Source organism: Cyanistes caeruleus, chromosome 29 (genome assembly GCF_971803275.1).
Source record: "Cyanistes caeruleus chromosome 29, bCyaCae1.hap1.1, whole genome shotgun sequence".
Taxonomy (NCBI): Eukaryota; Metazoa; Chordata; class Aves; order Passeriformes; family Paridae; genus Cyanistes; species Cyanistes caeruleus.
In genome coordinates this window covers 2,634,164-2,661,288 of record NC_141729.1, presented here as the reverse complement: position 1 = coordinate 2,661,288, position 27,125 = coordinate 2,634,164, and the positions used below count along the sequence as shown (strand labels likewise).

The 27,125-nt window shown below is 43.3% G+C and overlaps 1 protein-coding gene across 2 annotated transcripts in view; it reads left to right on the top strand.

Moving 5' to 3' along the window:
- EBF2 (EBF transcription factor 2) overlaps positions 1–27,125 on the top strand; it is a 132,934-nt gene that overhangs the window by 30,312 nt on the left and 75,497 nt on the right. The gene's annotated exons all lie outside the window — the stretch shown is intronic.

Genomic DNA, 27,125 nt, shown 5'->3' with positions numbered 1-27,125 from the left:
ACTAAAGCACCTCTGGGAATAGAAGCTGAGGATAAATTCACTGTGCAAGCAGTGCAGAAGAAATTCGGGGTATGTAGAGCAGCAGTGTGTGACATGGGATCTACACAGCTCCACTCCTTGGGTCTGTGTTTGCCTGGCTCCATCTGCACTCATCAATAAAAATGCCAATATTTCAGAGTATTTGCATCCTAATGAAAGCATCCTCTGTGTATTTATGACCTGAAATACTCTTCCTTCTCACTTTTGCACTCCTCTCAGCCTCTGTCTAGACCAGGTTTTATGGACTTGTCACTTCATCTGCCCTAAGCTTTTTAGTTACTGCCTCTTGCTTTCCTTTTGAACCTTTTGTTTCTCTTCATCCCTTCCCTGTGTGTTCCTTTCACCATCTGTTTCTGGTGGGATCTCCCACATTTTCTGTCCTGTAAACATCCCAGGATTTCAGCTTCTCTGAACTGATTACTTCACCTCTGAAAAAGTTCTCCCAATTAACATGTCCTGCTTTCAGATGGGGCACAAAACAATTTGTCCTGCTTGGAACATCACCCCAAATCCTTGTGAAGTGAAGAAAAGATTGAGACTGAAAGTACATAACATGCATCTGAAGCTTAAATCGGTCTGAGAAGTCATTTTAAAGCTATTAAAATCTTACATGATCTGCCCAAGAGGATGTAGGAGACAGGTTCTAGGACACACTCCACATGAAGGAGTGGAACCCAAGTCTCCTATTCCAGGCTGGATCATGTAAGCATGTCCTGGAACAGCATTTCCCCTCTGCGGCTGTGATTCCCATTCCCATCTTCCTCCCTGGTTTGGGTCTTTAATAGACTGCTGTCATCCCAGCCATCCTTCCTTATTATTTTCCTTTTTCTCCCCATCTCCTCTGCTACTCACAAATAAATGTTCATGGCTCCACAGGCATCCCACTTAGAGCCCCACATTTGGTGGCTTTTCCTCCAAGTGGAGTCCATGGAGCCTGTAAATTGTATTGGATCGGTGAGCCTATAATGAGGCTCCTAAGTCCAAACAGTGCAAGTCTGCTGGGATTTTATTGTTCATAAAGCTCCTTCCCTGGGGAGTGATAGAGCCATTAGGTGTGTGCTGTGTTTAATATTTGGTCATGACAGGAAGCAATAATTTTCTATCTTTTACTGTGGCTCTCAAGTCGTTTTTAAGCAGTCAGCTTATTTAGTCTCGGTGCCTGTGAACCCATTAGGCAAACAGCTCTTCCCTCTGTGAGTTGGTGTCTTCCTACAAAGGCTGTTTCAAGAAAATAAAATCAAATGGCAACTGCTTTCCCTGTGGTGGCTTTTAATCCCTTGCCCTTCTCAGTGGCTGTTGCTGACAGGAGTTGCCATAAGGCTGGTTTCACCAGAAAATGGCATTTCTCATGCTAAATGAGTTTATTTTTTTTATTTATTCCAGCAGAGAACAACCACCAAATCTCCCCTTTGCATGGTGTGTTATGGGTTTGGGGATTTGTCTGGTGCAAATCTATTCTTTAATTTCAGTGGAAGCAGCAGGAAGGTTGTATTCAAATATTCTGGAAGTGGATACCTATATAAACAGAATATATCTATTATATGTATCTATATAAACAGAATATATATATATATCTATATAAACAGAAAAAAAAATAAAAACAACAGTTTTGGTGTAGCCTGCAGGAATCTGCTCCTCTGACTGTCCTTCCCTTGCATTCCCAATGCTTCCCTCCAAGAACCAGGCAACTTTCTCCGTGGATGTGCAAGGAATTCTTTACTTTCTGTGCTCTGATTGTACCACCAGGCTGCTTTTCAGCCTGATTATTGCAGGTGTTCCCTTGCTCTCTGCTTAGGTTTCTTCCTTTGCTCCAGGGGAAAAGTTTTCCACTTCCTGATTTCCCCTCTGGGTCCTTGTCTTGGATCCCTGCAGCTCAGTGGGAGAGGTTTGTATCAGAAAGGGAAGAAATAATTGGCTGCTCTGTGTCCCAGAGCTGCTGTGAGGGCTCAGAATCATGTGGTGGGCTGGCATGAACCAGGAACACACGGGTTCTTTTCCAAACCAAACCTCAGAGGAAGATCCTGGGGTGTTTGGAAAGAGGGAAGGCAATTCCAAAGGTGCTCACAGCAGTTGAAAACAAGACACAACCACCACATGAAAGCAGCTCATGGCATAAAGAAATTAAAACTGAGTGCTGATGTCTTATAAATCTTATTAAATTAATTTTTAAGAGGTGTGCTTAGGTTTTCTTACCATAAAAAGTTATTTTAAATAGAACCTGGTTCAGCAAAGCAATTAACATTTTGTATTATCTAGCATCAACATCAAGAAGGGTGGATGTAAATAGTTTAAATTAAGTTAATCCTGGAAAGGAAAATGAAACTGCAAATGTTGATATTGGGGCTCCTGCTTCCTTTCACAGGCACAAACTTTCTGTAAGATAATTCAGATCTTGAAGTTGCCATTTTTTGAAAAGATGGAACTTGAGGTGCTGGTGTTCTCATGACTGTTAACCACAAAGTGCAGTTTTGGGTGGCTGATGAAGCTGAGTTCTGCCTCCTTACACCCCTTTACCTTCACTTTCTACTGTGGAAATGATCTTGGAATTTATGGCAGCTGAAAAGTTTCCTGGGTTTCAAACTTGCGTGTGCTGGGCTGTAATCTGGATCAGGAGTGCTTCAACATAAATTGTCATTTATTGCAATTGTCATTCTTGTCATTTGGATTAGGAGCGCTTGGATTTGGTTTTCCAAATCTCTGCTCTCTTTGGGAATGGGGGTGCTCAGGGCCTGGAAGAAAAGTAACCACAACTTTTCCAAGTGCCAGTGTAAATCCTTTCCCTTGATGCTGGCAGAGGATCTGCTCAGTCAAAATTCCTCTGCTGAGGAGGGGAGGAAAAGCCGTACGGCATTGTCAGTGCCACTTGCTCACACAGAACCTCAAAAAAACCTTATCCTCTTGGTTGTTTTGCTTAAAGATATTTTTCTTTTCCCCCCTTTCCTCTTTATCTGAAACATTTCCCAGCATTCCTTCAGGCACATCTGGTTCTCTCATTTTCCAGCTTTCCTTTGGTGCCTTCAGAAAGTGTCACTGTCGGTTCTTCCTCTTCAGCCAAACAGCACAAGCTGGTCCTGCCCAGTAATTTGCCTAAAATGTGGTTACCCTTCAGAAGCAGAGACTGAAAACATTTCTGGGATGGGGAATGTGAGTGTGAGCTCACATTTAGTTTTATTTTTATTTATTTATTTTATTTTTATTTATTTATTTTTACAGAGAAATATCTATTATATATATATATTATATAATATATATATATAATATATATATTATATATATATCTATTATATATATAATATACAATATACATACAATATATTTTTAAAAATAGACCTCATATTATGTGTTATTATTGTATATTAAATATATTATATTTATAATATAAATATATATTATTAGACATATTTTTACAGACAAATATATCATCATTTTTACATGAAAATAGGTGAAGTTCAGTCTTTTCTGCACTCATAAATTGATATTTCTTTAGAATAATAAAATACTATAACAGAGTTAAGGCTTGTACTGGATATGTCAGAGATTACTTAATTTAGAGTTACTTCTTACATCCTAATTCTAGCATTCTGTAACCCCTGAATGAATTTTTATGAGGAATATTCCTGTACTCAGATCTTTGGTGTGTAATTTTCCTTTAACATTGCTGCAGCAGGGTGTGAGGTTTGGTCTGTCAGCAAGCTTTAATAAGGATGTTAACAATAATAATAACAATAAATAATAATAATAATTCCCTGTAGCTTCCATGTACTTTTCTTTTCTCTCTGTATAAGACAGCTGGAGCTGTCTCAGAGCTGTTTTGGGGCAGCACCAGCACTGGCAGAGCAGCACGGGGTGGTTTTTGCACACTCCAGGATAAGAACCTGCAGCACAACCCAGCTCATTCCATGTCCCAAACATCCAGGATTGTACCCAAACTCCCAGGGTTTTGCACAGCTCAGGAGCTGATCCTCTCTGCCACCATCACCTCCTCCCCTGGCACATTTCAGGTCCAAACCAAGACATGACTGGATTTGAGTTTCCTCTGAGACGTGGAGCTGAGCTTGGGGAGTTCCCTGAGCCAGTTGGTGCCTGCAGCAGCCCCCAGCCCTTTTTTTAGCTAATGCTTTAAAACCAGGGCAGCTGGGCAGGAGCTGTGGCAGGGAGGGACATTGGCAGGCTCCAGCCCGGGCACTGCAAAGGGGAGGTGGCTCCTTCTCCTGTCACCCGTGCTGTGTCAAAGCCCACAGGTGAGAAGGGCAGGCAGCTCTCAGTGACATAAATCTTCAGTTTTCAGTCGTAGGGATTCATCCCCCTTGGTCCCCAAAGGTCTGTGTGAGGTATTTCATCCCTGCCATGGTTCCAATCGCTCTGGCACAGGGAGCACATCCTCCACATGTGCACACACACCTTGGAGTGGCACATTGTCCCTTTCTTGCAGTTCTTAGATGCTTTCTTGTCTCTTTTTTTGCATTTCCTAGCATAAAAATGTCCCTTTCTGGAGGTTTGTTGCTGGTGCAGATGGTTTTTTATTGAGATTTTGGTGTTTGGGTGGGGAAAAGGGCTCTGTGCTCGTGTGCCCTGTGTGTCTCTGTGTCACTGACTCGGGCTGTCACCTTGTGCAGGTTGGTTTTTCCTCTGGAGGAATTGTCAGGAGCATGAAGGGTCATGTTCCCACTCCTGCCTGAACCCATCCAGTGCCTGGTGTCAGAGGAATATTGGAACTCGTGTCCCATTGTCTGTGTGAGCTCTGTTTCGTGCTGTCTCCTGCAGAAAAGGGTCTGACGTGTAAAACTTTATTTCATGGAGAATTAGGCTGGAGACAACTGCAGAGCACTGTGCTGCAGGAATATTTGGGAATACAACATTTAAAAGGAGAGTGTAGTTTGTTAGTTTGTAACCAAAAAAAACAAATCCAAATCCAGCATTTTCGCTGTGGGTCCTGTGCTTCACTGGCTGCATTAAATCCTCAAATCTTGTATTAATTTAAATATCTCTTTTATGCTCCTCATATTTTAGGGCTGTCCAGGACAACTGTCCTGTTTTTCTTGTGTTTCAGCTATTCCTTCTCTATCTTTTCTCTCTAGGAAACTCTGGAATAAGGGGGTTTGTACTGTGCCTAAAGAATTGGGGTCCTGCTCTAGGCTGAGTCTGCAGCTGCTTCTAAAATAATGCAATAATTTCAACTTGTCCCTAATAATATTTACTGCTGGACATGGAAACATGTTTTTTTATTAAATGGACTCAAATGAAATGTTTATTTTCTCCCCACACCACAGGTGTGTGTTAAGTAATTCATAAAACTGAATAACCATTTAAATATTTTTGCTAGTTTCTTAAAAATTCTCTTCTAGAATTCGTTCATATTGTTTTTACGTAACTGGCAAAACATTTCAATAGGTTTTGTCACTTGTTGAAACTCTTTGAAAATAAAAAAGTGTTTCTTTATAAAACCTGGTTCTGTTCAATTAGCATGCTCATGCAGCACTCTAATTGTTTCACCGAGAAAAAGTAATCTCAGATTAAAAAGTAGGGATAAAATCCTTCATGAAAATTATTCTACTCTAATGCCCCAAATCATTCCTGCTAACGATGGGGTCTCTTGTTTCCAGGCTGCTGGTTCTAATTGATGCCATTTGATCTGATCTGTTTGCTGGGCACTGAGTGGCAACTGAAACATGAGCTGGCTTTTGAAGGGTCTGTGTGAAAATAATTTACTGCCACATTGGTGTCCCTGCAGGGCTCCTGGCTGCAGAGGGAATTCCTGTTGTGGGCAGAGACAAAATCTGGATTTTAGTCCCTTTTTGTCTGGCCCAGGTCTCATATCCCCAAATATTTGCTGTAAATGGCAGCAAGCTCATTGGGACCAGGTGGGACACTCTGAATTCAGGGGCTCTGTGGGATCAGCGATTCTCTGTCACCCCAGTGACCCACATGGAAAACTTCCCCTCATCTCGTTATATAAAAAATCCTCCTCCCTCATCCCACTGGAAATTTCCTCTGTTCCGTGGTCCCATCTCTGTCTCCTAAGCTGTGTTTTCTCCTGGAGTTCACCATTGTTTTGCCAGCCCACCCCTCACAAAGCAGGGGTCACATCAACACGACCTCTTTGCTGGTACGAGGAGGCTGCTAAATAATTCACGTGGCCAACTTGATTTCGGGGTCCACATTTGTTTTTTCCACTCTCCTAATCAAGATGCTCATTTAATTCTATTCCAGCACCTGTTCAGCAATTAACACCCTACAATTTGCATCTTACCCTGACATTTGCTATCTTTCCAATTAGTTTTTATATCAGTATAATTAGGTAGGGTTATTACAGTGCATCAAGCAGGGTCGAGGATATTCCCAAGCCTTTAAGCTCTTTCCCAGATTTGTTTAGGGAAGCCACTAAGGGTAAACGGTTGATTAGGATCACTGTTTTTCTTCTTCATTCAGATCAGGCGAAAACTGTTTCCCCATGTGGCCCATGAAAGATCAGGGAAATATGTCAGGCTGTAAGAACTAATATTATGTAGTTCGTGACTTTTGGGGTGAATTTACAGGGGATTAGGAGTGAGGGTCAGGCTGTGCAGCCCCTTGCAGCACATTCACCAGTAGCCTTCATTATGCTCTTGCTTTATGTTAAGCTGAGCAACTTGCAACAATGACTTTAATTTTTAAAATCGATTTTTTTTTTTTTTTTTTTTTGAGTTGACATGTGGGTGGGTGAAAAATCCAAATTAGAGGATGGCCTGACCATATTGAACACTCATCTTAATTGGGAAAGACTCTGGGAGTGAAATGACTACTCCTAACACCTTTTAATTTCGATTTCACAGAAGGAAGGTCTTGCTGTTCAGCTGTGATTGGTTCGAGCTGTGGTCTCCTTGAGTCCAAAATTGGTCCTGCAGCCAATGTGGCAGCACAATGGACCTTCCTAAAATTGCTGAACTCCAGGAGACCCCCCCTCAGTACCCAGTGCTGACAGAAGGGAGAGTGATGTGTGTGGGGGGAGTGGGACACAGGGAGGGGAGATCTAAAGTATGGATCAGAGGGGAGAGGATTCTTTCCTTACCTCACACCACCCAGCTCTGCATGGTTTTTTTTGAGGTTCAGTTTGAAATCATCTCCCTGCAACCCCCAAACTCCCCTGCACTGCCTTCTGGAGGAGCACACAAAGGCTGGTATTACCAAGAGGTAACGTTGCCCTTGGCAAGGTTGCAGTGGAGGGTGGGACTGGAGGAAGATTCACATCGTGCTGGGGAAAGCGAAGCATTGGATAAAAAAATACCCAAAACCAGCCTCACTGCAAGTCTGAATCTGAGTGTTATTCTGACCTTTTCTTCAATGCACCTCAGTGATGCTCTCCAGGCCTTGGCAGGGACCTGCTGGGACCCCAAAGGAGGGATCAACCCAAATTCCCCAGCCTGAAAAGGCTGGAGAGAAGTAGAGCTCCCCTGTGCTGCCATGGTACAAGAAGTTCTAATGTTTGTGAGTACACAAGAGGTTCACCCTTGCCCAAGTTAATATTGTTTGCTGTAATGAGCTTCATCTCTCCCCATTCTGTTGGGGTTTTTTGAATCTCCAGTTGCCGTGTATTGGTATCTGAAGAGGCTGAGGGAAATAGCAGGGTGAAATACCCTGGGGAGCCAGGGCAGCGAGGAAGATGTGAGAGGCTGTTCCATGGAGCGGGAGGAAGGGGTTGGATGTAAAGAAGGCAAAGCAGGACACAGAGATAATGGAATTCATTCCTTCTGCCAGTGCACAGAACCAGCCTTGCTCATCTCCCTCCTCAGCCTGTGAGAGCAGAGTCTGACCTAAAAACCCAAAGTCTTCCCATTTATTGCTTGGATCAGGCTGTGTCTCCTCAAATGAATACAGCTACAAAGGAGAGCAATAAAAAAAAAAAAGGGACAATTTTTTGTGAGGGTCAAAACTCCACTTGGGGAGAGCAGAATCAACAGAAGCCCCTCAGTGGATGCTGTGCCCAGCAGATTTCAGAGCTCCTGCTGTGAGCAGGCAAAGCAGCTGCTTACCTGTGCTGACAGGAGCTGTGGGCTGTCCTTTTCCCAAGGTTTTGTCTCAACCAGGAGCCTTGTTCTTGGGCTGAGCTGTCTGGATAAGAACAGCCTTTTTATATGTTAAGTCCTGCACATGGATGACTGTAAATGTGCTCTGAGAAATGGGGAGGGACAATTTGTATAAACCTGATTTAAAAGGAGGAAGAGTCTGTCTTGAGGAGACTCTTAATGAGATTTTTTTCAAGCTTTTCTGCTTAGCTGGATGATCATCTAAGCTAAGAGGTGGGAAACCTTCTCTGAAGCTCACCTGCTTATTCACCAAGGTCTTGGACTTAAAAAACCAGATCTTTAGCTCCCCCATCACTATTTAGAGCAGATCTGCCATGCTGCCTAGGACTTCATAGCAGTAATTATAATCCAAATCTAATGGCTGGCTTGGGAAAGCCATCCTAAAGGCATACTGATGTTATAGAAATCACTGGCTCTTAAGAACTTTTGAAAATGAAGCCCTCTCCAGCCAATTGCTTTTGAATTTCAGGATTCTGTTGTAGATCGTTGTATCTAATGTACACAATGTGAGTGACTCTTCCAGGAGGGAGAATGAGATGCACCTTTTATCAGTGTCCAGAACTTAACCTGCAGTGTCCAGAATGTGCTTGTGGTGTCTTTCTCTGTGAGTGGAATCAGAGTTATAAAAGTTGGGTCTTTTCCATCTGGATTAGGTCATGCAGTGTGCTCCCTGGCGTGGCCCTGCTCAAGAATCCCTCACTGTATTTTATTAATGAACCTCCTGCTGTAACCTGGAGAGTTTTTTCCCTGAAGGATGGGATGTATCCCAGGGATGTATCCCACCCTGTGCTGTACCCAGGAATGGGAGAAGAGTGAGCTCCATCCCGTTAATGATGTTTGCTAAGCCTCTCCTCCAGCGCACCAGCCGATGTAATTGCTTCAGAGCTTTGTGTGAAAGCCAGCAGGCTGATGGAGAAACAGAAACAAAATTATTCCCTTCCCTTTACCCCAAACAAGAATATATCCATTAATAAGGGCTCTTTGTTTCCAAAAAATCTAAAAATAGAAGCATAATGTGTGAGCAGGCAAGGTTTGTGTGTGTAATCAGTACTGGCTGCATTGCCAACTGCATTGAATTTCCTCTGCTTTGGGGGGATCTTCCAGGGCTTTTGTAGTTGTGCTCATGGAATGAAGTTTCTCTACGTGAACATCTGAATATTTGTGTGTGAGAACCAGCAGTGATCACTTTTGAGCTGTTTTTCCAAGCCCAGATTTATCAGCACATTATTAAACTGAAACAACACAAAACTCTGCAAATCCCTTTTTAATCTTTAAATGAAATTTTGGGGAAACAATAATAATAGAGACAGGAATCCTACAGGTTAGGTACCATCAGCAGGGTGTTTGACTTCTCAATTTTCCCCCTGTAAATCTCCTCGGGTGAGCTCAGTGCTTGTAAGCTGTCGGGTACAGAAGGAGGTGGCTGCTGTTTGGAAATAAATAAATTTGTAGGATGAAAGGTCACACAAAATATTTGGGACTTCTGCAGCTGGCAGCGGGAGCAGCTGCCTGGATTCTCCTCTCGAGGTGGTGTTGTGATATTTTGGGGGATATTTAGGGGAAAAAGGGAAGGGGGAACCTGCTGAGTGTTTTGCAGCCGGGAGCAGGTGACCAAATTGATGAGTTGCTTCTGTGTTTTGTGCGAGGAGGGGTCAGGCAGGAGAGAAAAAAAAAAACCAACCAACAAAACGTGTGCGGGGAGGGCTCTGCATTTTAACACCTTCCCTGCTGAGCAGGAGGCCAGCTCGGGGTGCTAAATTCCTGTCTGTGGAAGAAATGTGTGAGCTGTGCAGTCCCAAGCTGTCAGCAGCGCTTTGCAGTGATGCCTTTGGAGAGGTTCTCCTAGAGGAGCCACTAGGGAGCTGTCTTTAGCTCGGATTTCAGACTTAGCTCGTTAGACCAATAACAGCAGACACTCACTGGCTTTTTCTTCCAGAATTTGTCAAGCTGGGGTGTATTTATAGAGTTATGGCTCGACGGTGATGATATTGCACCTCTCTTTACCTGTTGCAGTGGTTTTCTCACAGAGATCGGCTTTCCCGTTATTCCCGAGCGCTTCTCTCCGCGCTCACGTCTTCAAAGGAGCTTGGGATTATTGAATTCTCTGTCTCCTCTCAGATTCGGGGTTGGCCTTCTCTTTTGAGCAATAACCCTAAAGATAGAAATGGGAAAATGCTACACCATCACTCCAGCCATTAAGAAAATCTATCCTGTAGGGTCTGAAGAGGTGAGACAGCCCTGTTAATTCCAGTGCAGGAAAAGATGTGGAATTACCAGAAACACAGAAGCCAGGGACTCCAGTTTAATATCTGATACACTTCCCCTTAACCAAGTAATTTAATGTCTTCTCTTAAATTTTAGCAGTCAGGCCTGACTGGTTTGGGTTGGAAATCCTCAGTTATTTATTCCATAAATAAGAGGGAGAAAAGTGTGAAAGAAAAAGAATAAAAAAGTTAATATTTTTCAGTTTCAGCTCTGGTATGGGAAAACTGTGACTTGCAGCTTTTGAGCCTGGTCTAGGTCATCACAAACATCGGCCTGGCTTGTTACCAATGACATTTGGGATTGTTAAAGCAGATCTGTGGTAGCACGGCTCAAAGTGGGGATAAGGAAAGTCTGGAAATGTTCTGTGTGATCCTGTCTGGAACGTGCAGAGTGCTTGGAGCAGGTGGGAATGCTGTGGCAGGATGTGACCTGAGGAGAAAGGATGCGAATGCACTGTGACCTCCTGGTGTAAAATGTCATCAGCCAGTGATGGCTGTGACTGGGAAGGCAGGGATGGATATCAGGGATGTGCCTGCTCTCTCTTCCAAAGGAATGACTCAATCTGCCCCTTGTTTCCAGACACCTGTTTAGATAAAAGGTGACAGTGTTGGAAATTCAGTGGTGCCTTTCATACCTTTTAAATAAGGAAGGAAAATCCCTGAACTGAGCTAATACAATTCTTATTTCTGTTCCATCAAAATCCTCTTCCAGCTTTGGACCTCAGCCTAAAATTTATCCAGCTGATATATCTCTGCATGGGAAACAGTCCAGACAGGACTGACAGGCAACCGATGCCCAAATTTCTTTTACCAGAGTAACATAACCATAAATAAGTTTAAAAAAAAGTAATACAGGGCCAAGTTGGTTAGGAGAACATGATAGTGGTGGCTTTTCCTTATCAAACAGAAGATATGGCTCGCTGTCCCTCTGGCTTCTACTTGGCACTTGTTTTCCTGAGGGAAGGAAGGTGGGTTTGGAGCTGGAGCTGACACCAGAAGTGATTAATTTGTCACAGCACCCCCTTAATTCTGTGCTTTGCTCTGGAAAAGCTGTGAGTTGCTCTGTTCTGCACTGGAGGCACCAGAGTCCTGTTGCCATTTGGGTTCATTCCCTGCAGGAGCAAGTCCAGCACAGCCATATCTGGCAGAAAAGCACTGGCAAACTGCGTATTAATTAAACAGCTGATAAAGTTTCATTTGGTTCATTTTCTCTGCAATAAACCACTAATTATGTCAGAATGGGAGGGTTTTGTGAGCACTGCAGCAGGATGGGGTTGAAATGCTGTGATGGCTGTGAGTGCAAAGCCACCCACACTCTGCAGCAGTGCTGGGAAAAGCACAATTCCAGAGCCAAGGGATGAAGTCGAGGAGGAAGTGGTGGGTTCTGATGGACAAATCTTTCACTGAATCTCTCTGGTTTCAGCACACAGCTCAGCATCTCTCTGCTTCAGCTGACAGGAGGAAACTTCCACTCAGATGGCTGATAGTTAGAATGGGTTGGAAGCTGTTTGGGACTTTGTGTTTGCGTAATAACTCTAAAAATTAATAGTGACAAAGTTTTCCTCTCTTAGCACAAAGCTCTTGGAAGTTGTAAGTGTATTTTCAATTATTGCAGAGAAAAAAAATTAACATTTTTTCAACCAATAAATGCCCAATAAATGTGATGAAGAGTTGCACTGCAATACTTCTTGAATCCTGAAAGGAGCGTAACTAATAATGGAGATAATTTCTTATGACTGTTTAAGATTATTTTTGGTAGATTGTTTTTTCCTCCAGATCCCCAAACCCTTTTCAAAGGTAATGTTGAAGGACATGAAATAGGACTGATTAGCAGTATTTCTGAATGATTTGAATTGATACCTTCTGTAGTAGTAAAAGCATTTTTCAGTTAATTTTTCCACTAAGAACTTCCCATTTTGGTGATTTTGTGCTAATTTCAGGACAATTTTCTTAATAAGAACTACCTTCTTTGCAACCTTCAAACTGGGTTAATGGATTTTGCTTTTGAAAGTATAAAATAGCCAGCTCCAAGTGTCCAGATTTATCTGTGACCAGGACTTGGTTCTGTGTTTGGAATATGAGTATGTGGAATATGAGACCCTATGACAAGGCTGATGTTTAGGGAAAGGTCAATAATCCCATCTTGAAAGGGTTACACAATTCTTGATAGGAAGTTTGGACAATGTTGTTGGCAGAGCCCAGGCCTGAAGGTAGATGAACAAACTGATGTCCCTTCAAGGTCTCTTTCAGTGTTATTTTTTAAAGACTGAGGGTGGTGTAGTGTAATTTCATTCCAAAAACAACAGCCCTGAGTGCTCCTGCCCTGGTAAGGGCACTCCTGGAAATTCAGCTTTTTGGGATCCATCTGGCAGCCTTGTTCCAGGCAAGGTACTCCCAGATGTTCCCAGATGTGGTAGTTTCATGCAAGATTTTGTGTAAGACAAACCATGTTTTTAGGCTGTGTCTCATCCTCTCTCCTCCCCCATCCTCATGTGGTTGTTTCTCCTCTGAGGTTAAGCTACAATCGGGGAGAATAAAATAATGAATGCAACGAGGAAAAGAACCTGGGGTTGCTTTTTAGCATTTCAGTTTTATTTCTTTCAAATGACACTTGAGGAGCTGGAGCCTGTTAAAGCTCTCTCCAAGGAGCAAGGTTTCTTTTGAGAGGAGGACCACGGGGAAATGCAGCAGCAACAACAAAAGTGCACCAGAATCCCTCAGACCTGGGCATTCTCCAAAGAGCTCAGGCTGTCGTAATTTACACACCTTGCCTAATTCAGAGCACATGTCTCAGCTACAAGAGGCATTCAGTAGACATGCTGCTGTCTTCCTCGCAGTGGGCCTGCTGTGAGTTTGTCAGCAGTGCTGTTAACAATGACAAAGTAGTTCATCAATGTATTTCTTTTTTTTTTTTTTTTTTTAACACCAATATCCCAGAAGCAGCAAAAATCTCCTGTGTTGTTCCTGGGCCATAGCCTTAGGGGGAAGCTCAGCAGTAATAGAGCTGCTGCTGCTGGGTGCTGAAAGCTTGTTCTTTAATCAAGGAATCGGCAGTTTTCCCTTTAATATCCCTGTCTGTGGGTCGTTCTTGTATCCAGGTGGGATTCCCTGGGCTGCTGACACACAGCTCACAAATGCTGCAGGGCCAGGGGCTGTCCAGGGCATTAAATGCAGTCCAGGCAGAGCCATTTGTGCTCCTGCATCATTTTCCAGCTCTGCTGGGTTTGGAAGGGCTTGGAAGGGCCCAGTCTTTGGGCCTGAGCCTGGTCTGTGTCTTCTGTGTGGAGCACAACCAAGTCAGCTAATCCTCATGGATCCAGAGAAGCTTGGGAATGTGATGTGGGGAGATGTCTGAGCTGGCTCTGCAGGAAATTCAGCTGGATGATTCAATTTCCTGGTGATTTTCATGCTGCTGCCATACCCTGAATGGCACTTTATTATCCAAAAATCACCACTTGCACTTACCCGTGGACCTCTAATCTGACCCAAAATGACCACTTGTGCTTTTCCATGGTCCTTTAATATGCCCCAAAATCATCACTTCTGCATGGACTTTTAAGCTGCCTGTCTGCCTTGGTGGGACTGATGGGAATGGAGCAGAAATGTGTTGAAATTAAAGACTGATAACCCAACAACAAAATCAAATGGAACTGGGGAAAATTTCTGGAAGCTTCTGGAAGTTCTTTTAGGAGCAGATTCTGGAAACAGGAATGGGAAAGAGTAGATAAAGAGTCTAGGGAGCCTTGGATTACACCTTGTTTCAGCATAAAATTGTCCTCTAAGGTTTGTCTTCTCAGGCTCCACTGAACCCAGGAGAACCCAGGTACTGACCCTGAGGGCTTGGGCACCGACTAGAAAGTTTCTGGTCAATAAAAGAATGAACTCCACCATTTTCATCCTGATCTCATGAATTTCTTAATAGTCCTCAGTCTTCAGCTGCCTGGTGGGGCTTTTTGAGGGGGGTACCTGTGCTGGGGTGTGGAACTGGGAACTGAACCCTCACAGCTGATAAAGGAACCTTCCCCTCTCCCCCTCCCCACTGCTCAAGGAGCTTGGTCTGACTCATGTCTGGCCTCTACAACATGTGGTAAGAGTTAAGAGAAAGGAAAAAAAGGAAAAATAAAAGTGGGGGAAGGGTAGGATGAGAAGGTTCCACTGAATTTAGTAAGAGTCCTTAGAATTGATGCAAAAATCCTACAGGGAAAGTGAACACACAAATACACACAATGTTTCTACAAGTTTAGAGCCAGGAAATGCAGAAAAGTGTTCAGAAAAGACACAGGGCTTGCAGGTAGAAAAGAAAAATTAAGGAAGAGCTGTGAAAACAAACCTGAAGTAAGATCCTGGTGGGTTTAACCTTTTTAGGACCTTTTTAGTCCCAAAGCTGTTGAATTCCCACTCCACTGGATGCCAGCTGGGGGGCTGTTCTTCTCCCAGAGAATGTTTGGGAAGAGCTGGTGGAACTCGCCCTTGGCTGCAGCGTTGGGTGAGTGTTTAAGGAAATCAGATGGATGCTGTTCAAGCCAAAGCTGCAGAATCCATGTTCCCTTAATCCCATCCGTGTTTTTATCATCCCTGCAGAAGGCGGTTTGGAATGATTTCTGAGTGAACAGATTTATTCAAGAAAAGATTTGTAGAGCTCAGCTGCACAAGTCTCAGGCCCGGGTTTGCTTCGTGCCCAACCTTCTCACTGCCTTGATCCCGAATTGTGGGAATTGCTCTTGAGTCAGGTCTTAGTGCAGATCCTACAGGGAGAGTTTGTATTTCCCTGGAATATCTTAAGGCCACATTTGTTGTGTTACCTCTGTGTGGGCTTTTTGGCTGCCCATGCACTAATTTGTTGACATAAGAATAGAACCATATTTTCAAGCAGCATCTGCTTTGTCTTTCTTCCATGAGTTCTGCATATTTTCTGCTGTGTTTTTCCAAAAGCTGCTGGGCGTACATCCAATAACCTCTCCCCAGCTCTTCCAAAAGTTGATTTCTGCAATTGCCCAAGGGTCTGAATAAGGATGAGAAAAAAAAAAATAAAACAGGTTATCTGCATGAGAATGATTGATCGATCGATTGATTGTAAGAGTGCAATAAAATTGGAAAAGCTAAGCCCTCCCTCCCCAGTATGATCCATGGAGTCCATGGCCATGGAGTTTTAAAAACAAGGCCTTGGGGTGTAGTTTGAGCCATAAAATCAGTTTGAAATCTGCTCACTTAGGGCTTTGATTTGTGTTATTTACAGCTCAGGTGGTGCCTGTTCTGTACTGTCGAGCTGGTGGAGTGAATCCCAGAATCCCAGAATCATTTGGATTCAGAGGGCCCTTAAACCCACCCAGTGCCACCCCTGCCATGGCAGGGACATCTCCCACTGTCCCAGGCTGCTCCAGCCCAGCCTGGGACACTGCCAGGGATCCAGGGGCAGCCACAGCCAACAAATGTGTCTGACTTTCACTCACATCATGGACAAAGCTGTAGCTCAAACTTCAGCTGAGCTGGGTTTAAGCCAGGCTTAGCTCCTTTTACAGCCAGGTAAATGCTGTTTGTTCCCCTCTGCTCTGAGAGGAGTAACCCCCAAAAATCATAATTATGTACTCTGAGGGCAGAAACTTCTTTCAGCCCTCCCAGGTGTATGAGGACATCTCTGAGCTATTCCTGGTGCAAGTCTAGTGATGAAAACCAACTAGACAACACATAAAGTGGATGAACTTGTGGGCCACCCTTCTGCTCCATGAGTTGGGAACTTGGATCATCAGATCCTCTGGAAACAAGATCAGTCTTGTCATGCAGTGCCAGCTCCAGCTCTTAATTGCCCTGTCGTAACACTCTATTCCCTTGCTAATAGTTTGAGTTATTTCTTTGTTAACCTTTACACAGCCAATAACAAATTAAACATCATTATCTGAGTTTAAAATAGGCTGTAAATCTTGAAGCTCTGCTTGGTTCTCAGGTGCTTACAACGAGGGAGCAATAAAAGGACATTTAATGACACTCCCAAACGCAATGTGGGAAGTGTTATAAGTGAAAAGGAGGAAAACAGGGCAGTTCTGAATTGTCCATGGGAAGATTGGTTTGCATAAATGATCAATCTGAAAAAGTGGTGCTGATCAAAGTTGGGAGCTTTTCGAGTTGCAGGCAGTAACGCGGTTCCGACGCTCTGAATGGTTTTGACTAAGCAAAATTAAAGGCCTCTAGGAACATTTGCCACAAAATCACCCAAAAAACTGCCTGCCTCATCCCTGGGAGTGTCCAAGACCAGGCTGGATGGGGCTTGGAACAACCTGGCCTAGTGGAAAGTGTCCCTGTCCATGGCAAGGTGTGGAGTTAGATGAGTTCTAAGGTCCCTTCCAACCCAAACCATTCTGGTATTCTGTGAAATGCTGGATGTGGGCTGAATATTGCAGTGCTTTAATCTCAGTCTTCAATCTTGTCTTCAGCAAATTCCAGGATCAGACATTAGGAACAATCCTGCCTGGGACATTTCCTGATTGTGCATGTACCACATTTGCTCTGCAAAGATAAATCCCCCCAGCTCCCACCCCAGTTCCTGATGGGTGGAGTTGCCTGACTGGGGGACAGATTTCAAGCAGATTGGATTTTTTTATTATCTTTCCAGAGGACCACAGTGTGCTAAACCCTATTTTATTTCTATTTTATGATGAAAATGCATTGTGGCATTACAATACCATGATGGTTTGTTTTGGAAGGGGAACTGTTGGCCCTTGGGGCAGATCCTGGTTTAGGTACTGGGTCATCCCATTCTACCTCTGATTCCTGATGAGGCTCTTCACCAACATTTGTCCTCCATGCTGTCACCTATACAAGGCCATAATTCCTGCTGGCACTGCTTGGATGCATTCCTTCTGCCATAATTTCCTTAAAACCTGTGATAGAAGGTGTTGTGTGCTGAGCTTGGCTTGGGGAGAAAATCAGGATCTGGTTTACTTTGTTTCCTGCTCTTGGTGGCTTTGGCTTCCACCAGCCTAAGCCAAAGATGACAAAAATGTGGGAAGAGGTTGGACCTGGAGTTGCTCCTTGCTGAGGTCTGGGTAGCTCCTCTGACCTCCTGCAGCTCTGGAACAAACATTTGCTGGGTGGTGCCTACAGACAGGATGTTTATTGATTTAATTTTTTATTGATTTCTTGGTAAATAAAGGTGCTCATTCAGCTCTTCAAGTGTGCAACACCTGTTACATCTTGCTGCGGCTTGAACTGGAAATGCTTCTAGAAGATTAAAAAAAATAAAAAAATAAAAAATCAGGTGTTAGTTTTTGAGCTTTGTGCTGTCAAATAATATGGAGTTTGAAGTAATAATTAAAAATCAGGTGTTAGTTTTTGGGTTTTGTGCTGTCAAATAATACGGAGTTTGAAGTAATAATTAAAAATCAGGTGTTAGTTTTTGGGTTTTGTGCTGTCTAATAATATGGGGTTTGCTTTTTTACCTGGAACAAAACCTGCACAGAAGTTGCTGTAGTTTGGAGATGAGTGACCTGGACATCCTGAGCAGCTTCTGGAGAGGCTCCTCGGTGCTGCCCTATTTATTTTTGCACTTGAAGAGACTTCGGAAAGTTCGTGGTGCTCGGAGAGGGGTGGCAGGACCTGGTGGAGGATCATTCGAGGTGTCAGAGGTCGGCAGTGCCAGAATTGACACACTTGACCCATTTCCCTGTCCCAGGAGGGAGGGAATTCCCGAGGGGCCAGCACAGGGGGTTTGGAGCTGCATCCGCAGCCCTGCCCTCCCCCGAGGTGGATAATTCGCTATTTACAGCCCTTCTCTCCAACAAGGTCTATGACACCTCGGGGACCCATTGGGGAAAGAATGCTGATTCCCTTTATGAATTTTTGATGGAGGAGGAGGAGCAAGGGAGGCCACAGGGGGAACTTGTGAAATGTTAATATTTTTTTCTTTTTTAGCAGTGCTGTGAACATCCCCTCTGATTACGTTTGTGAGGATAAACTTCCCTGAATGTCCCTTCTCTTCAATTCCCCCTTTCCTGCCTCCAAAGCAAGAAACAATAGTCAGGAACTCTCATTTCCATTCCACAACTTCAGTAATGACAAAATTTTCAGCTGCTGTCCTCCTCCAAAAAACCGAGATGCTCAGCAAACAGGATATTTCCCTTGAATATGCTCTAAATGAGCCTCCTTTGTTCAGCTTTATTTTGGTGGTCCATGGGGGTGGCACTCCTGGGACTGGGAGTGTCTGAGTGTGTTTCAGTGCCGAGGAGGAAATGAAGGGTTTGCTTTTATTAGAGCGTATGAATGCATATTACTCAGCTGCAATTTTTCTTCTTCCCGTCATCAACACAAACAAATGTTCGCCCCTGCCTTCTTTTTGCAGGTGAAATGTTCCCCCAGTGTGACCTGAACCACAGCTTTAATCACAGAGGGGGTCTTGAGGGGTTTTTTTTGTGAGGTGTTTTTCTGGCGCGTTTCCTTTTTTCTTATTTGTAATTCACACGAAGCTTTGCAGAGGTAAATCTGATTCTGTGCCTTTCCCTGCTGGCTTTGGGTTTGTATTTAATTATAAATTTGGCTTAGAGTGATGCAAGGTCCACGTAACAAAAGGAACCGGTGATGCTTAAGTTTTGTAAGGGACTGTCAGACAAGGGTTAAAGAGGACAAATGTGTCTCCTGCAGTGCCTTCACCTGGGCTGGCTCCACGCTCAGCCTGGGCGCACTTTGGGCTCTGTAAGTTGTGTTTCCCTCTCTCCCTTCCTGTTCTGAGGGCAGGGTGTCAGGCAGGGAGGTTTGGGTGATGCTTTTTTGGGTGCAGCAGGTTGGCAGGTAGAGCTGGTTTCTATCAGTACAGCTCACCTGGGGAATTCCTGCCTGTGTGCTTCTGCTGGGGCCCAAGCACTTTGGGTTACTCAGAATGCTTCATGCTAGAATTCAAATGTTACATCAAATAAAAAGGGAAAATAAACCCTTTCCTCCCCATTTGGAGCTGGCTGCTCATTCTGGTTTAATTTGTGTTCTGGTTTCACCCACAGTCTACATCTTCATACCTTGAATTAGGGTTCTGTGTGTGCTTGAGAGCCCTATTTCTGTCCCCAGAACTTTTATTCACTTTCTTCTTCCTTCAATGAGAATCAGAGCTGTCCTCCACTAGCTGTGAAGCCTCTGAGATGATGTAAAATGACGTTGCAGAGCTCTCTGTCAAAAGCTTTGCATGGTGTGGTGAGTTGAGCCTCTTTCCCAGTGCAAGGTGATGCAAATGCTGCTCTGAGCAGTCATGAAACTCCAAATTCCAGCAGGATGTTGAGATTTTGATATTATTATTGAGATTTTGATATTTTTACTATGGGTGGGGCAGGTAAGAAATGTGTCACTGCCATGTTTTGCTTTTCCTGTTGATTGATTCCCAAATCAATGTGAAAGCAGAGGCAATTTCTACTGTGGCCTCCATGCTGGAGGCACTGAAAACATGTTTTTAGCTCTGCTCTGGGGAGCAGTCCTGGGGAATCAGCCAGGGCCTGGACTTTGGGGGTCTTGATCTGTTAGCTCAGGAAAGTGGGAATCAGAGCTGTTGCATCCTGCCCTGCTCCCAGGGGTGGAGATGGTCTGGGAGTGGGATGGAGGAGAGGGCATCAGGGAATCAGGAATCAGGAGGTCTGCTCTGTTTGTGACTTCAGAGGAGTAACATAACACAAAAAACAAAACACAAAAACCAAACCAAACCAAAAAACACCACCCCCCCCCCCCCCAAACCAACAAAATAACCAACCAAACAAAAAATAAACAAAAAAAGGAAAGAAAAAAATAAGAGAGGAAAAAAAAAAAGGTCTGGATCTTTGCCTTGGATTTCCCCATCTGTTCAATAAAGATTAAGATACTTTCTCTGCCTCCCATCAGGGTGTAAAATTTAATGGATTAGATTGGCTGCTTTTTGATGGCACCTGTTAGGTGCTGTATTTTCAAGCCTGGAGGATGCTGTGTTTCCTTCTGTGAAATCTTTATCCTTGCTGCTTTTTGCAAAGTCAGGAAAACTCTATTTTTGTGTTCCTTTTCTCTTCTCAGTCTGGTCCTCCACAATTTGACTTTGTTTCAATGTTTTCCTCCTCTAAGCCAATCCTCAGATATTTTTCCTTTGGCTGTTCTCATGCTCCCTGTTTCCCTTCACAGCCAATGCTTTGCAGCAGCCTTGCAAGGTAAATTTGACTTTTGTTCTTATAATGATGTCAGATTCTTTTCCAAGAAGCTTTAATGCTCCATTATCTTCAAGAATCAGAGGCTCAAGGCAAATCTAAATTTCATCATTTCTTTTTGCTGCACCAGGACCCATTTCTTACCTCTTGTCTGTTGCTGTCCATTCCAGACCTCTTCATGAGGGCTTTTTTCTCCCTGTTCCCAACTTGTTAAAAACCTTTGGGAATGCAGAAAAGAGCTCCAAGACTCTTTTATAAAATAACTTTAACTTTTGTGCTGATCCACTTTACCATCTTGGTTGATTTTGCCTTCCTCCTTTCTTCTGGAGTGTGTTGGAGTTTGTGGAGGAAACCCAATGGACCGGCAGTGTTTGTGCAGGACATTGCCAAACTCACTGAAACTTCTGCCAGCTCTTTGCAAATATTTGTTGTCACACGTGGAAGCCTTGTTGGGAACAGCTCTATGGATGTGGAAAGCTTTTAGCATCAGGAGGGACAGGGACAACTCTCCTACCTCGTTAAAGCAGCAGAATATAAAAAACCTTCACACAAACGTGTTAAAAGGAGCCTCCAATATAATTAGATTGAAGGAGGCTGTTAAAAACATTCATTCCTGTCACGATGAAAGTGGGCTAATGCAAACATTGGCACAACCCCCACTGTCACAGAAGCAGAGAGTGCTGCAAACCCCTGCAGGAACCTCCCCATCCCCTCAAAGGTGCAGCAGGCAGCCAGCATTTCACAGGAGCCTTGCTCACCACAATAAAAGCAAATTAGCCAGGCGAATACCACAGGCATCTGGCAGTAGAATCCCTGATTTCACTTGGAGCATCTTGGTTCCCAACAGCCATCTTGACGTGTGGCTGCACCATAAATTGCTTGGGGAAAAAGCCAGGCGTTTAGCAGTCGTAAAAGGAAAAGCTTCCTGCTGCTGCTGGGAAGGGTTTGCTGCTCACCAGGCCCCATTTCTGCGCTCCTACAGCAGCTCTGCCTCTTGCTGAACTGCAGGTGAACCTGTCTCAGCCTTGCTGGCCCGTCTGTCTGTCAGTCAGTGCTCCTTTTGAGGAGTACAGCCCTTCACTCTGGCTCCCACGGCGTGACAAGGCTTCAGTGGCACCCGCGATGTCACCAGCCCGTGACAAGGCGCTTTGCTTTGCTTTGGGTGGGTTTGTGGTGATTTGTCTGCTCCTTCTGAAGCCACGAGGGTGGTTTTCCTGGAGTCACCAGCAGGTCAATGGGCACAAAAGGAGAGGGACAGATTCACTCCCAGTTCTTCTCTCCTGGCTGTTTTCTGGTGGCTTCCTCCTTAACCCATCAGTCACGGAGACAAAGTGCCACAAGTGTTGGGACCTTGGCAACTCCCAGATGGATTTGATGTTCAGTTTCCAAAGCAAGAACTTAAACTCCCCATTCCTCTCCCAGCACTTAGGAAATCCTTCATAATCTTACCAAAACTGGTAGCAAAGTACTCACCCAATTAGGGAGCAAGAACATTCTTCTGGTTTGATCCTGCAGGGCCAGCTCCCTTTTGGTTTGGTGGCACCGAGTAAAAACCAGACACCTGCCCTGCTTCCCCAGCCCCTCACAAGGGGTTTGTGTCCCTCCTACACCCTCCTCCTGTTCTTGAGGAATTATAGATTATTATATCTGTGGAAGTTAGTGGGCTCCTTATTGCTAAAGTTGCTGGTGGGTGACAGGAAAGCCCTGCCTGTGTTGTTACACCAGTCCCACGGGGGACTGGTTGCAGAGAAACATCGTATTCCAGCGGTTATCAGAGGTCAATATTGTTCTAGTGGGACCCCTAATTCTGTCTGGTGTGGACAAAGAAAAGAGGGATGAAGTTAAAACTTAATGCTTAAAAGTGGCCTGCTTTTGATTGTGAATTTTGCCACGAGCTTCCTCAGTGACTCGGGGTTACTCAGGTCCACAAAACCTCAGTTTTCCTGTCCAGGAAATGGTTTTTGCAGCATTTTCTTACAACTCCTCTGTGTCTGAGATTCTGGGGTTCAGTACTCACAGCGTTCTGTGTTTGAGGAAGATCCTGAATGGACTGAAAGTTAGTGATTTAGTGTGAATATTTTCCACAGTTTGCTTTGAAGATGATTCAGTGGCTGGAACGCTGCTCCTGCTCTGTTGGGCAATTATTTTGGGGGAGCTGTTTAGGAACTCATCTCTTTCCATTGCAACTTCTCATGAGTAAACAGAGAGTATTGACTGCTGCTGGTGGTTATCAGTGAGTTACTGCTCTGGGTTGTTTTGTTCAGCTCCAGCTTTGGAAATGCCTCTTTTCTCTATTCCCTAATTGGATATCAGTCAGAAAACAACCCAGCCTTGGGAACATGAGATTTTAATGTGCACTGAAAAAGTACCTTGAGACTGAAGCCTGTCACTGGAACTCATCTGGAATTGCTTACCATGGAGTAAATTTACTAGAAGCTGTGCTTAATACTGGAGTTTAAAAGGTGGCACCTAAAGAAATCCTCTTAATGTCTCAACAAGCTGATGTTGACAAGTTCTTTGCATTAAGGACTTATGGCAAAGTCCAAATCCTTCCTCAGTGTGTTAGACAAATAATTATAGAGAATATTTATCTGGATTCTTTGCTCTGAGGTATCCATTCATGAAATATTTACAGTAACTGCAGAGAAAGCAACAATCAGTTTGAGGGTTTTTTTTTCTTCCTTTCTTTTTCTTCTCTCTTCTCAGAACTGTAGGAGTGAAACCTAGGCTTTAAATTTTTAGCAGAGATATTTCCTAGGAGAGATAGATTTTTTTTTTTCCCCTGTAAACTTTAATAAATGCAAGAAAATATGGTGAATCGTACCCAAGTAATCAATGTGCTCAGAGGGTATTTTTTGCAGCTCATTCCCACTTTGTGTCATTTTCCAGTCTCATGCCCAGAATGTTATGAGAGCTCCTAAAGATGTCAAGTGACCGCTCAGCACCTACCGGGGCCCACAAACCTTTGTGGAAGTCAGCAAGTTCAGCACTTGGCTGGGCTTTAAGAGCAGCCTGTGATGGGAGATTGCCAAATTGGCCAAATTATCCTGATTTGAGTCCGAAGTGGGGAAATAACATGGAAAAAGTGCCTGCGGTTTGGAGGAGCTCTGTTCAATAATGGTTTAACCATTTTAACCACATCCTATTAAAAAAAAAATATTAATTTTTTTATGAAGGGCATGATGCAATTTTTCATGTCCTGAACATCTCCATCAGAATTAGAAATGACTCATAATTTGTATTATTTATAAATGTGTGCATGGCTGGCTATTTTTAAATTGGATATTGGTTTAAATGTTATTTAGGAATCTTGTAAAGATTTAAACCAGTAGCATCAATTCATTTTCTGGCTTTAAATTTTTACTTTTCATTGGTAGCTGCATAAGCTCTGACAAACATTCCTGAGAAACCATTGCTATTTAAATAGAATTCTATGGCTTGTTGGTGTTTCTCAAATACACATTAATTTTGTATGGTGCCTAATTCTCTGTTTTGAAAAATAACATTGATGTAAAGGAGGTGAATGCTTGGGGTGCTTTTTAATTATTTTGGATATTATTTTGGGACACATATTTTGAAAACTCCTATTTAGATAAATATAAAAGCACACATTGGGTGCCTCTTCTCAGTTATTTTGCATTGGAAGTTTAAAGTGCAGACAGATGGAATATTTAAAACACATGATTTAATTAGGGAACATACTGAATGAACACACAACGGCATGTGTTAGAGAATGGAAACACTGAATCTGATCTGGATTCTTAGTTGAGGTATGCAAACAATTCCTTGGGAAAAAAAAAGAGAAAAATTCTCTCTTCTACCTATTTGCTTAAATATTTTTTTCTTCCCCAGCAAATTATTTTGCTGCCTAATTTAGCAAGCAAATGGAGTTAGTTTATAGCCAGGAATGAGGGAGTCAACGTGAATAATGACAATAATAATAATGATGATAATAATAACAATGATGATGGTGATGATGATGATGTTTGGCTTGGTGGTTTGGATTTTTCACAGAACCAGAGGTTAATTTAGCTACTGGATTTTCCAAACATGAGTGTCTTTGTTCCAGGTGTTTTCAGAACAGTTCAGAGAAAAGGCCCTTCCTGTCCCAGGGCTCTTCCAAGAGTTCCTAATTTTACATGATATAAACCCATAAAAGAGGTAGAAATTCTCCCCTTGCTCAGCTCCCAGAGGCACTGCCTTGGCCTGGAGTTACTTTGAGCTGGATGTAAACTTCCATTTGTATTTTTCGGGGAGTTGGATGTTGGGTTACGACTTAAAAGAATGGAAGCACTGAGGGAAGGGGCCATCCCCAATTAATCTTGTGCCTCTGGGTTTCCCACTGCTCGTGGCTGTGGCTGTTCCTCTCCCCCAGAGGCTGCCCGGTAACGAGGGGGGAGGCACAGCCAGGAGCTCGATTGTTCTGGATGAACTCTCAGCCATCCACCGGGAATTCTGGTACCTTGACCTCCCTGACCCTCAAAGTGCTGAGTGTGGAAAATGGGAAGTCTCCACGGACCTCAATATGCACAAGATGTCAGAAAAAATTGCAGTTCTTGGAAAACTGTAGTTTTTTTTTTCTTTTTTTTTGTTTAAGGTTGCATCATTGTGCTAACGTTACAAGTTTTCCTCCTTTTTGTTTGGTTTTGTCCCCAAATGCATGTTTTTGGGTTTTTTATTCTTTTTTGTTTTGTAGCCTTTCAGCAACATTCACGTTTTCATTGCATTTTTTTGGGGGGTGTTTGCAGCTGTCCCAAGAGAAGAAAAAAAAATGTGAGAGAGGATTTTTAAACACATTTTCAGCACAAAATTGTGTTGTGCTCCTTCTCCCGCCTCCACCACGGGGCTGGGATCTCTTTTAATAATCTCTTCCCCACATTCAGCCAAAAATCTCTGCTGAACTTGAGTAAACTTCCTACAGCTCCTTTTGGGCTCATTAAGGGCTGAGCTATATTTCAATTTTGATATTTGGGTGTTTCCTTGGCAACAAATTTTTATATTTTTTTTCATTTGGACTCAGGGCAGGTTATGGATCCTTCACTTTGCTGCTCTGAATTCCCAGGGATTGTTTGGGATGGGGGAGCCCGGGCTGGGGCTGGACAATAACAGAGCTGATTGCAGAGGGGCTGCTCGGCACCAAGATTGCAATTTCTGGGTTCATAAGCGCTTCCAGATCATTTCTGCCAGAGATGTGCATGGTGAGCAGACAACTTGCAGAAAGTTCAGTCAACAGTTTAAGATTTCAGTTCCTGAGCCAAGGTTTAATGTTTTTTTTCCCCTCCCCATCCTCTTTAGAGGATTTGATTTACAGTTTCTATAGCGCACCTCTGTGGGGCTTGGGTTTTGTTTTTGTTGGTTTTTTTTACCTAATCATATTTTGTTTTTAATGAACACACCTGCTCTCCCTCTCAGTTCACTGCAAGTGTATTCTCCCCTTTTCCCAACGTGATGCATGAAGCTGGGCATGGATTTAAGGGTTGAGAATAAAAGTTCAGCTTAGGCTGGCTTGAATAAATTAACTTTTCACCGTCTATGCTCTGGTTTCTGTATCTTGGAGGAAAACCCCCAGATGTTTAGGAGGAACTGGGACTGGATTTTGAAGGAGTTTCAGTGATTTGCTGTTGCAAGTGAGCCCCTTATCTCAGCACAGATGCTGAGGCAGCAGCACAGGCCAGGCATTGTTCTGGATTTGCTAAATTATTATCAACACTCCCTGGTTCTTGATGGGATTTCATTTCTGGGCCTTGGAGCATCTTAACAGAGAAGGTGCTCTGGCTTTTTAATTTGGATGCCCTTGACATGGATGATGGGGTTTGGTTTTTGAAGATGCTGTTCTTGATGAGGTGCAATTGTTTAGACATGCCAAAAAATTTCCTAATTAACAGAAGAAATCAGCAGACATAACTAATATAGTTAAAAATATATGTACTGTGTATGCAAAATTCTTTTACTCCTGAAACAGGAATAAATCTTACTGTGTCTGGTCTGCTACTTGAAAATAAAAATACAGAAGGGTGCTGAACAGTAAGAACATTTTAAGGGCTACAAGGAAAGCAAAAGGGCTTCTTCCTTTACCATGGTCACTTTAGACCTTTGTGAAAGTTTAAATCAAAACTCTGTTTTTCAACCACTTCAGTATTGTCAAAGCAATGAGACTGTAACAAAGAAAAGTCCGGTTTAGTGTTCTCCACTAGGAAAATAAAAAAGTACATTCAGTACTTTATCAAATGAGCCTAAAAAAAAAATAAAATTGAATTCTTAATTCCTGCAGACTAAATCCTTATTTACCTGAGAGACCAAACATCTCCAGCGGTGGTTTTCTGGTCTTCAAGGTAAATAATGAACCCTTTACAGAAGTGCTTACTTAACATCCTTAGCCGAGGTCTCTCCCAGCTCCCCTGCGTAAATTATGTGTTTTATGAGGCTGGTAAGAATTAAACACACAAACCAACATTTAAATAACATAGGGAAGGTTATGAGAGTGTCCCTGCACTCCCATCTGTGCACAAGTGGGCCTGAGCCTGAAGATTAAAAGTTCTGGCAGGAATTATTTACAGCTCAGATCATTTTGTCTTTGCCTTTTCTTTTCCATACGAGACAGAATTTGTTACTATCAGCCT